The 11,625-nt window shown below is 41.6% G+C and overlaps 1 long non-coding RNA gene across 1 annotated transcript; it reads left to right on the forward strand.

Annotated features, from left to right (window-relative positions):
• Positions 1–165: 165 nt before the first annotated feature.
• LOC144216687 (uncharacterized) lies at positions 166–10,975 on the forward strand. The gene is made up of 3 exons (XR_013330719.1): positions 166–566; positions 8,560–8,755; positions 10,645–10,975. It is a non-coding gene; the product is annotated as an uncharacterized LOC144216687 (long non-coding RNA).
• Positions 10,976–11,625: the final 650 nt, after the last annotated feature.

The raw sequence follows: 11,625 nt of genomic DNA on the forward strand, positions 1-11,625 counted from the left end.
GCTAGGGGGCCGCTCGCCGCCCGCCTCAGTCAGACGCGGCTCCGCTCCGGCCTCCGAGAGAAAACAGTCCCCAGCGCCACCTCCACGGCCGCTGCTACCGCTACTGAGCCAACAAAGGGGCGTGCGTCACCGCGTCGCGCTGCGTCGTCGCGTCACTCCTCTTGGCGTCACCGCGCCCCGCCCCGCCGCCCCTGCGTGGAGTGCGGGGAGACCCCACGGCCCGGCCTGAGCATGGGAGCGCGGCGCCGCGGGAATCGCCTTCTGGGTTCCGGCCGCGGTCGCTCTGTGGACCGACCCTGGTGAACCCTGCTCTTGAGGAGGCTGCGGCCTCGTCGTCACCGCGAGAAGGGCCCCTGGACCCCGTGGTGCTTATCGCCGCACGCCATTGGGATCCAGCCCCTTCTCTGAATCCAGCGAAGGCGGCCTTTCCGCCCGGCGGTAGAGACGCTTCCCTCCCGCCCTGGAATGATATTCCGGGAACGCCTCGGTTGTTGAGCTAAAATTCCTGTTGTCCGGGCTACTAAATGGGAAACTGTTTCACGCGGAACCTCTAAGCTGTGTGACAGGTGAACCTCGTTTTCAGTACTTGGGCTGCTGCACGCTGCTACGGACGTGCAGTGGTTTCTAAGTCGCCGATAGTGACGTCATTTTAGAAGAGCGTTTCCTGAACTCAGCTCAGCAAGCACCTACCGATTGAGGGCCCTAGCGATGTAAACAGTCATGGCTTTCCTTAATTGAGCACGACGTAAGGGCTTTACATACATTCTCATCTATCACGGAGCCGCAGTACCCATTTTTATCTGAGGCTCAAAGGGAGGGACTTGACCAAGACCACAGAAAACGCCCTGGTCCAGCGGCCGGGTGGGGTACATCAATCATAAAAATACTTTACAATGCATAATAAGGATTACATACTACGAAGTATATTAAATGCATTGTAATAAAACACAATACAAGCAGTAATAGAAATACCTACAAGGACCAACTCATGGAGACGGTACTTATCTCTCATCTGAAATGTACTGTGTAAGTTGCCTGTTGATGGATGGCTAGGAGTTTAACAGAGAAGGTAGATCTAGCCTGAGACCAACAGAGAAGATGATTTAGCCTGAGAGAATAATAGAAGCAAAAGCACAGGAGGTGTAAAGTAGTTTCGTTTCAGCAGCTTGCAGTGCAAGAAGAGTAAATGGGAAATTATTAGGCAAGTTAAGGGCCAGGACAGTAAGAGTATTTTATGCCATTCTAAGAGTGGACTTAAATTTTTGTAAGTAGCTCTGGAGAACCAGAGAAGTGTCCTGAAGGAGGAAGAGGCCTGAGAAAGCACCCTCAGGGGGTACCCTGAAGGATTGGCCAGATACTTTTAAAAATCTGAGTCCCTATCTTACTGATAAATCTTACTGTTCAAACTACAGGTTCCCTTTGGAAATTTATTTTTTTAAGTGAAAAATTCTATGGGGCGCCTAGGTGGCTCAGTCAGTTGAGCATCTGACTCCAATTAGGCTCACATCATGATCCCAGAGTCATGGGATCAAGCCCCAAGTGTAGCTCCAGAGGAGCTTGCTTAGTATTCTTTCTCTCCCTCTTCCCCTCTCCCCTGCTTGCTCTCTTTCTGTATATGTATATTTTTAAAATGAAAAATTCCTTTACGATGTGAATAAGCTTCCAATTTGTCAACTTTGTATATGTTTAAATAATCAAATTTCCTGAAATCAGGATTTGTAAATTAAGGGTTTTTTTTTTTTTATTTTTTAAAATTTATTTCTAGGAGATGGGGTGCCTGGGTGGCTTAGTCGGTTGAGCGTCCGACTTTCGCTTAGGTCATGATCTCGCGGTTCGTGGGTTCGAGCCCCGCATGGGGCTCTGTGCTGACAGCCAGCTCAGAGCCTGGAGCCTGTTTCAGTCTGTGACTCCCTCTCTCTCTGACCCTTAATAAATAAATAAAACATTTAAAAAAAACCTTTAAAAAATTTATTTCTAGGAGAGAGAGAGAGAGAGAGAGACAGCGTGAGCAGGGGAGGGTCAGAGAGAGAGGGAGTCACAGACTGAAACAGGCTCCAGACTCGGAGCTGGCTGTCAGCACAGAGCCCGACGCGGGGCTCAAACCCACGAACCGCGAGATCATGACCTAAGCGAAAGTCGGACGCTCAACCGACTAAGCCACCCAGGCGCCCCTGTAAATTAAGGTTTTTAACATCAATGCTGGTAGGTCTTGCTCCTTTGATTCTGTTTCTACTTAGTAGTTCTAGGTTGTTGCCACTGCTGGCTAAGGTCACTAGCAATCCTCCTTTCTACCCCATCCCCATTTCTGTATACATGTGAGAAAAATTCAGTAATAGTTGTCTGTACCCTCAAATCCTTTGCCCCATTTTTCTTTTCAGTCTCCTCCTACCTTGTATGAATACTACCATCCTTCTCCTCCCCTTTCGTACTAGAGCAGCTGACCGTTACTGGAGAAATGCGCATAATCACATACATTCAGTTATTAAGTTCCAGTCACCAAGCACAACTGAACCATCAACACCATTCAGCAATCCTGCTAAATTTTTCTGAATTCTCCTGCCTCTCTAGACAACTCTTGCAAACTTTCACCAGTTTTCTCAAACCCCCATCGTTGCCCTTCCAAATCCTCTCAGGGTATATAACTTATATCACAGAGAAAATTTAAATCGTGAGGACCGATGTAACTGAAGCATGCTGAGCAAAGAAGAGTGTTGAGGGATAAAGTCAGAGAATGGCTATCAAGGCAAAGGCAGGGGGCCTTGTAGGCTATCTTAAGAAGTTTACATTATTGCAAAGGGAAGCCTTAGCAAGTTTTAAACAAGAATGAAACAATATAATATGTATTTTTTTTTAATTGCTAAAAGAAAATAACTATGACTGCTTTGGAGAGAATGGACTATCAAAGCAGAGAAATTATGAGGCTACCCCGGTAATTTGGGTGAATGATAACGGCTCGGGCTAGAGATGTGACAGTGGAGATGGTGAGAAATAGTTTCAGGTATAATTTGAAAGTAGAGCTAATAGATTTGCTGATGGTTTCACTGTTGGGTTGATAGAGGAATCAAGCATGCCTATTAGATTTGGGGCTTGAGGAACTGGGTCAATGGAGGGACCATTTCCTGAAACGTTACATTTCAGATGCTTGTTAGACATTCAGAGAGAGATGTTAAATAAGCAGTTATATCAACTAATGTGCAAGACAGAAGGTATGGAGAGGTAGGGCTAAAGGTTGAATTTTCAGAGTTTATGTCAACATTGTTGAGAAGCAACACAGACTAAAGGTCAAGAGCTTAGGCTTTGGAGGAAAGAGACCTGAATTTGCCTGTGCCCCTCCAGTTGCTGTCTATAACCTTAACCAAATTACTGGACCTCTGTGAGCTTGCCTTAAAAGGATTATAATTCCTATTCTCATGGGATTATTTCTATCAAATGAATAATGTATTTAAAGCCCTTGACACAGTGCCTGACACATAGTTAAGTGCTCAAAATTAGGACTTTAAAAAAGTGTCGTAAGTCAGCTTGTATCTTGTGGGGAAAACTGTAACCAACTGGATATATAACCTTTTTTTTTTTTTTTACAAATAGTTTATTGTCAAGTTGGTTTCCACATAACACCCAGTGCTCATCCCCACGAGTGCCCTCCTCCATGCCCATCTCTCCCCTCCCCTCCCACACCCATCAGTCCTCAGTTTGTTCTCAGTATTCAAGAGTCACGGTACACCTCTCTCCCTCTCCCCCACTATTTCTCCCCTTCTCCCCCATGGTCCTCCACTAAATTCCTCCTAATCCTCCTATACGTGCAATCATATGGTATTTGTCCTTCTCTGTCTGACTTATTTCGCTCAGCATGACACCCTCAAGGTCCATCCATGTTGCTACACATGGCCAGATTTCATTGTTTCTCATTGCCATGTAGTATTCCATGGTATAGATAAACCACATCTTCTTGATCCATTCATCTGTTGATGGACACTTAGGCTCTTTCCATGTTTTAGCTATTGTGGAGAGTGCTGCTATGAACATTGGGGTACATGTGCCCCTATGCATCAGCACTCCTGTATCCCTTGGGTAAATTCCTAGCAGTGCTATTGCTGGGTCATAGGGAAGTTCTAGTGTTAACTTTTTGAGGAACCTCCACACTGTTTTCCAGAGGGGCTGCACCAGTTTACATTCCCACCAACAGTGTAGGAGGGTGCCTGTTTCTCCACATCCTCGCCAGCATCTAGAGTTCTCTGATTTGCTCATTTTAGCCACTCTGACTGGCGTGAGGTGGTATCTCAGTGTGGTTTTGATTTGTATTTCCCTGATGAGGAGGGATGCTGAGCATCGTTTCATGTGTCTGTTGGCCATCTGGATGTCCTCTTTGGAGAAGTGTCTGTTCATATCTTCTGCTCATTTCTTCACTGGGTTGTTTGATTTTCGGGTGTGGAGTTTGGTGAGTTCTGTATAGATTTTGGATACTAGTCCTTTATCTGATGCGTCATTTGCAACTATCTTTTCCCGTTCCATCGGTTGCCTATTAGTTTTGTGGATTGTTTTCCTTTGCCGTGCATGGATTTATAACTTTTTAATTGATTTTATTTGACTTACAAGTATGCACACGGCCTCTATCATCCTCATTTTCTAAGGAAGAATATTGGTCTGCTTTTTTCTCAGAAACTTTTTCCATAATCTCATAATAACTTCTTTTTTGGTCAGTATCCTGGGCAACATCATAATGCTTTTGAATTGGGGGGCCTCTTATTCATGAATAAACATTTCTTAAAATGTTTATCATTTTGAGAGAGAAGAGACAAAGTGTGAGCGGGGGAGGGGCAGGGAGAGAGGGAGACAAAGAATCTGAAGCAGGCTCCAGATTCTGAGCCATCAGCACAGAGCCCAACTCGGGGCTCGAGCTCATGAACTGTGAGATCATGACCTGAGCCGAAGTTGGCTGCTTAACTGACTGAGCCACCCAGGTGCCCCCATAGATAAACCTTCTTAACCAGATTTTTAGCAGTGCTCATTCCATTGATATTTTGGAAATTATCTTGGAATCAGGTTAGGTTATAGAGCTATTTAAGGAAACCAGTATAACAACTTCTCTCTGGCCCCAAATTGTTCAAGGGATGACCCACATACAATGTTTTTTTAATGACTTGATCTTAAAGGTATTGCTGGAGTACTGCTTTCTCAGCTGTGGTGATTACTAGGTAGAAGTACAGTAATCTGTAAACAACATGACAAGGCCCTTGAAACAAGTTAATATTTTCTTGGTGCCAAAAGAATCACTGTTGGTAACTAGGTATTCCTCTTATCCCCATGTCCTAATAAGGTCAAACTATATTAGTATACATTTATTAAATATCTACTCTCAGAGCAAAACTCCATAAACATTTATATGCTCACCAAGTGGTACTGAATGAAATTCCAATGGGAAGAACATGCAAATGCTTTTCAGACGTATAGAAATTAAAACAGTCATGGAATTTTTCTAAGGGCAGGTACACAGAGGCTTTTTATGGAAAAGCCTCTAGTAATTAATGGCAGGGCACTAGGGTGACTGACTTTAGCTGATACAGGTTTCCAGGGATTTGGAATTTTTAGTGCTAAAACTGGGAAATCTAAGGCAAACTAGGATGGTTAGTCACCTTACTTGGCACCGCACCAAACATTTTTGTGTAATAGAATTAAAACAGTCTTTTCAAAAATAAATGGAAAGAAATTGCTTTTTGTCATTTTGTTTATAAGGTTTATTTTAATGCAGCATTTATTGCTTTTTTAAAAATGTTTTAGTTCTTGTGTTTTATCAGGCGAGACGTAAAAAAGTTAAACTTTAATTTTAAAATAAATTTAAGATTAAGTTTTACCAAAAGTGCAAAGAGAGACTAATAAGCTAAATGAGTACTTTGCATTTGTTTAAAACCATCTGCGTGTGTACTTACAAACAACAACTGAGTGTTACGTCATGTTGGGAGGTAGATCTTATCTAGAGAAACTGAGGTTATGTGCTTCATTAGAAGTCTAGCACATGGGTGGCTCAGTCAGTTAAGGTCCGACTCTTGATTTCGGCTCAGGTCACCATATCATGGTTCATGGATTTGAGTTGCAGGTCAGGCTCTGAGCTGATAGCATGGAGCTTGCTTGGGATTCTCTCTTTCTCTCCCTCTTTCTCTGCCCTTCCCTGCTCTCATGCATGTGCATGCACTCTCTCTCTCTCTCGCTCTTTCTCTCTCTCTTTCTCAAAATAAATAAATAAACTTTAAAGAAGAAAAAAAAAGTCTGGTAGAGATATTAATAACCAAGACAGAACTGAAATTCATGACTACAACCCTTCCTTGTCTTTCTTCCAGAATAAGATTTCATGAAAGTAATTCTCTACAACAAGTGGTAAGATAATGCTGGCACTGTAAGTAGAATACACACCCCTCATGCAATTAGACAAATGTACAAAATGTACTGCAGTGTCTGTGTGATCCATAACTGCAGTACACATTAATTTGGCCTAAATGTGTGCTTGTACTCCAGCAAAAAGTAGCAATGATCATCCCCCCAAAAGGAAATGTGTTTGTCCTAATGATTTAACTACTTGAAGAAAAAAGTAGTTTTATAACAAAAGTTTTCAAAAGAAATGCTTACCTGTGGTTCATGGTATTTCTAGTTTGTTATGTTGCAACAAAACGGATGTATTTGAATGAATGGATGAATGAATGGACAAAAAGTGAACAAATCTATTATTGAGTCTCTACTATATGCTAGAGTGAGTGTGTGTATGTTTTTAATTTACTCCTTATGATCTTGTGAAGTTGGACTTCTTAACTTCATTCAATACATAAAGAAAAAGGCTCAAAGATGAAAAATAATCTGCCAAAATTCACAATGGATGCAGAGCTTTGATTCCAGGTTTTCAGAGTTCAAGTCCACTATTTTTACCCTGCAATTCTCAGTAATTGTAATAAGATCTGATTCCTGTACTAAATTGTGCCTTTAGGGGGTGCTGGGGTGGCTCAGTCAGTTAACATCAGTTAAGCATCTGACTCTTGATTTCGGTTCAGGTCATGATTTCATGGTTAGTGAGTTAGAGCCGTTGTTGAGCCCCTTGGTCCAGCTCCATGCTGATAGCATAGAGCCTACTTGGAATTCTCTGTCCTGTTTTTCTGCCCCTCCCCCTGCTTGCATGTGTGCACACTCTCACTCTTTATCAAAATAAATAAAGAAATAAACTTAAAAATAAGAAATAAAAATAAAATGTGCCTTTGTATTTGTTTTAATGAAGTAATTGCTATCAAGCCTACTGTTGTACTGATTGACAGCATAAACATTGACTGTATGCAATGTTTGTTTCTTAGAAATAGGTCATAAAAATAGAATAGTGAAAAGTAGATGTGTTATCCTCTATTTGCATAGTCCTGCTTTATTTTTGTAGCTGCAATCTTAGCATTTTTAAGAAATGTTTATTAATTTTAGGAGAGAGAGAGAGCACATGGGCACATGAGTGGGGGAGAGGCAGAGAACGAGGAAAAGAGAGAGAGAATCCAAGCTGACTCCTCAATTTCAGTGCAGAGCCTGATGCAGGGCTTGATCCCACAAACAGTGAAATCATGACCTGAGCCAAAATCAAGAGTCCGACACTTAACTGACTGAGCCACACAAGTGCCCCAAATGAAAACTTAAGATATGTAAGTCATGTGGTGGTGGTTTGGGTTTTTTTTTTTTTTGGTTGTTTTTTTGGTCAATCAATCAGTAGTTATTTATTAGTGTTTACCCAGTGCAACAGACCTTTCAATGACATTCTAGAGAAAATTTTTATAAAGAACACTACCACCTAAGAAATCAAATTATTTAAGGGGAAGTGTAAATGAAAAGGTTAGCTATAAAAATGGTAACTGTGCATCAAAGAAAGATAGCAAACCAAGAACAGTACAGTTGGTAACTGCTAAAGAAGTTAAAAGGAGACAGAAGTTACTAAACTGGGGTGTTCTAAGAAAGCATTGTAGGGGCGCTGGGTGGCTCAGTTGGTTGAACATCTGACTTCGGCTCAGGTCATGATCAGGAGCTCATGAGTTCAAGCCCCGCGTCGAGCTCTGTGCTGAAAGCTCAGAGTCTGGAGCCTGCTTCAGATTCTGTGTCTCCCTCTCTCTCTGCCCTGCCCTGGCTCATGCTGGGTCTCTCTATCCCTTAGAACTAAATAAATATTAAAAATAATAATAATAAAAATTTTTAAACATTGTAAGCTGGACTTTCTCATACCTTTATGCCTTTGCATCTGCTGTTCCCCTCTGCCTCACATCCTTCCCAGCCACTCTTTACCAGCGCCTAATCCACGTGCTTAGAGACTATTGTTTTTCCAAGCCATTCTAAACCCGGCACTTGATGCCTTGAACGTGAGTAGTCCGTGCATCTCCCATTCCTAACACACTTTCAAGTTTTTGATAATGTTGGAATGAATTAACATAAGCCAAAAACTATAGGCCAATAGACATTTATTGTCTTCTTACCGAAAATGTGTGAATTTTGTCGACATTATATCAACATTGGTGTTCTTACCTGTTCATTATTTTACTTTTCCATGACTTGCAGGTCACATGGAGGAGGTGAAGTGGACCCAAGGTGCACGTCCTCCACAGCTCTCCTGGTGTAGGGTTTCTCTAGGGCTAATGCCCGTGTCACCTCACATCCCAGCGGTACCTCAGCTTCTCATGCTTTGTAGCAAGAGAGGATTGATGTTGGAATTCAGCAGATTGGACACAACTGATACAATGTAGTCCGGTTATGAGTGAGTAAATGACTGCAGCAGGAAGCAAAAGAGAAATGGGTCAGGGACTTGAAGATTGGAGTAACTGAGGGAACCCTGGAACAGCGGCACCTGGAAGGTCCACCTGTCCCCAAAGTCTCATTTTTAAGTTTTCCTTTGACTCTCTTTTGGTTTAAGGGGTCTTTTCATCTGTTTTGTTTGAGACAATAGCCATGATTCAAAAGGCATAGTCACCCCTTCCAGCTCCAGGAACCAGATGCCACTCCTTAAGGTGATTTTGCAATGTGGCCAGAACCGGTTTTTCCATTCTGTCATTCCAACCGTACCCTCACAGACATCATCTGTAAGGTAGTAATGGAGGGCTTGTGAGACATGACTTCTCTCACAGAAGTCTTAATGAGCTGCTTCACATTTTGCTTTCTTGAAAAGAGAATTTAACACGTTGGATGCATGGTTTAGCATACTCAAATGTGGAAGCACCGAACAGAGCTCCCATGTTAAAGAATTTGAAAGGTCCATAAAATAATTACATCATTACCTTCTATCTAAATGTTATTAAAATAGAACAGTCTCAAAGGGTTCTTTCATAGTTATTGATGGATATTTTTACATCAAGCAAAGCTGGGTGTATTCGGACACATTTTTTGGCTGAACGATAACAAACTGCATGTATGAGCAACGAGCCTTTGTTTTCTTCTAGGTGAGTGTGTGTAGGAGGTTGCAGGTGGAGAGGGTCAGACAGGAGGGTGTTGTACTGAAGTGAATATTCTCGCTCAGCCAACTTAGAGAGGTGCTATAGCATGGCAGCACCATAAGCTCCAGAGCAAGAAGCCTCACTTATTAAGTACATGACTTCAGGCAAGTTACATAACCACTCAAGAGCCTGTTTTCCCTTCTAAAAATATAGGAATAACAATAGGATGTTCCTCATTGGACTGTAACAATTAACTGACAATGTAAAAGACTCATTATGTTTATCATTGTTAGACATAGAATATATACCGTGTTTTGTTTTAGACTTGAGAACATATACAAAGATGACTATTAGTCGATTTTAAAGCAATGACCCTTTGAAGAGTACACACGCTTTGTCAAATTGCTGAAAAATGTTGCTGTGCTCCTCTTGCATGCTTGTGTTAACTTGACAAGCCCACTGTTTGTTCACCAATGGTATTTACTATGCTAAGATGTTGAGAAGAAGATAAAACCACTTCAGGGGTGCCTGGGTGATTTAGTAGGTTAGTCGTTTGACTTTGACTCAGGTCATAATATCACGGTTTGTGGGTTCAGGCCCCACATTGGGCTCTGTGCTGACAGCTCGGAGCCTGGTGCCTGCTTTGGGTTCTGTGTGTGTCTCTCTCTCCGCCTCTCCCCAACTCATGCTCTGTTTCTCTCTCTCTCTCTCTCTCTCTCTCTCTCCCCCTCTCCCTCTCCCTCTCTCTCTCTCTCAAAAAATGAATAAGCATTAAAATTTTTTAAACCACTTCAGTTCTCAAAATGCTCACAGACTGGTGAGGGAAACAGACATGTAAACTATTAATTACAGTACAATATGATAAGTACTATAATAAAATATGATCCGAATGTTAGGGGAGCAAGAAGATAGGCATCTCAGTGTGGGAGGCAGACAAGGGTGTCATGGAGGGCTTCCTAGGGAGGGTGTGGCTTGAGCTGAATAGTGGTGGAAAAATCATGTTCTGGAAATAAGGGAGTGTGTATATACATATAAGTGTGAAAGAATACAGCATATTTGAGCCAATGCTGCTTGGGTAACTACCAGTAGGTCAACATACCTGAAATTTAGGGTATACGTAAGATGTAGAAATGGCCTTGTTTTTTCTCTTGTGCCCTTTTTATATTCCTTTCCCTTTTCCCATTCTTTTTTTGTCGTCTTTGTCCTTCCTCCTCAGGTAACTTGGCTAAAGCTTCCACAGCTTGAATGGTAGAGCTAGAAATCAAAGCCCTGATTCATCTTTCTGTTTCCAGAGTCAGTGCTTCTCTTACTATGCTACTTTGAAGATTGTTCACTCTGTTAATAAAGCTTGTCATTATTTTCCTAGGATTTTTGTGAAGGAGATGATGTCAGGTTGCTTGCTTTACTAAACTAATTTTGATCATTTCATTTAGGTTATATGAGGCAGTAGGATGGATACAAGGAGGTTAAGATGTGTTTCATATTAATTCAATGAAATATGCATTTACTGAATGCAACTGAACATAAACCATTATAGTAGCTGTTATTGAAAAAAATACAAAACAGGCTGCACTTCCTATCCTTAAGAAGCTGACAATCTAATACGGGAAAGGATACAGGAAATAAGCTAATGCAAGACAGCTCATCTAACAGCTGTCTGTTAAACCCTAGCACAAGAGCAGTATTTCTCAACTTTCTATTTTCATTATCAGCCCCTAAGGAACCTTTTTAAACCTCTCCACCTTAATCACTTTCCCCCAATGAAATTTTACTACCACAGATAGACTGTGTATCTGTATACCGTATGTATACCTGTGCTTTATATACAAAAAGAGCATTTTTTTTCCACACACACCCCCAGACCAATTTTTGCCCCCTTAGGGGCAAATATTGCCCCTGTTGAGGATGTATGCACTAGGCTAACACTACCACTTTCAAAGTATAAGATTGAGCAGTCAAATTCTAGTTTCAGAATTTTTCTAAATACCTACCAATAATTCATTCTAGTTTTAAAATTAAATTTCCTGAGTTTAAAAATAAAACCGACAGCATTAGATCAAAAATAAAATAATCAAATATATTCATGCTTGTGTGGCTGACTTCAGGGCTGCCACATTGTGCAACTCCAGGGGTGTGTAGTCACAGTATATAGTCTGTGATGGGAATAGAGGGAGAGAATGAAAAATCATTTGAAAGC

This window comes from Crocuta crocuta, unplaced genomic scaffold (genome assembly GCF_008692635.1).
Source record: "Crocuta crocuta isolate KB4526 unplaced genomic scaffold, BGI_CrCroc_1.0 scaffold130, whole genome shotgun sequence".
Taxonomy (NCBI): domain Eukaryota; kingdom Metazoa; phylum Chordata; class Mammalia; order Carnivora; family Hyaenidae; genus Crocuta; species Crocuta crocuta.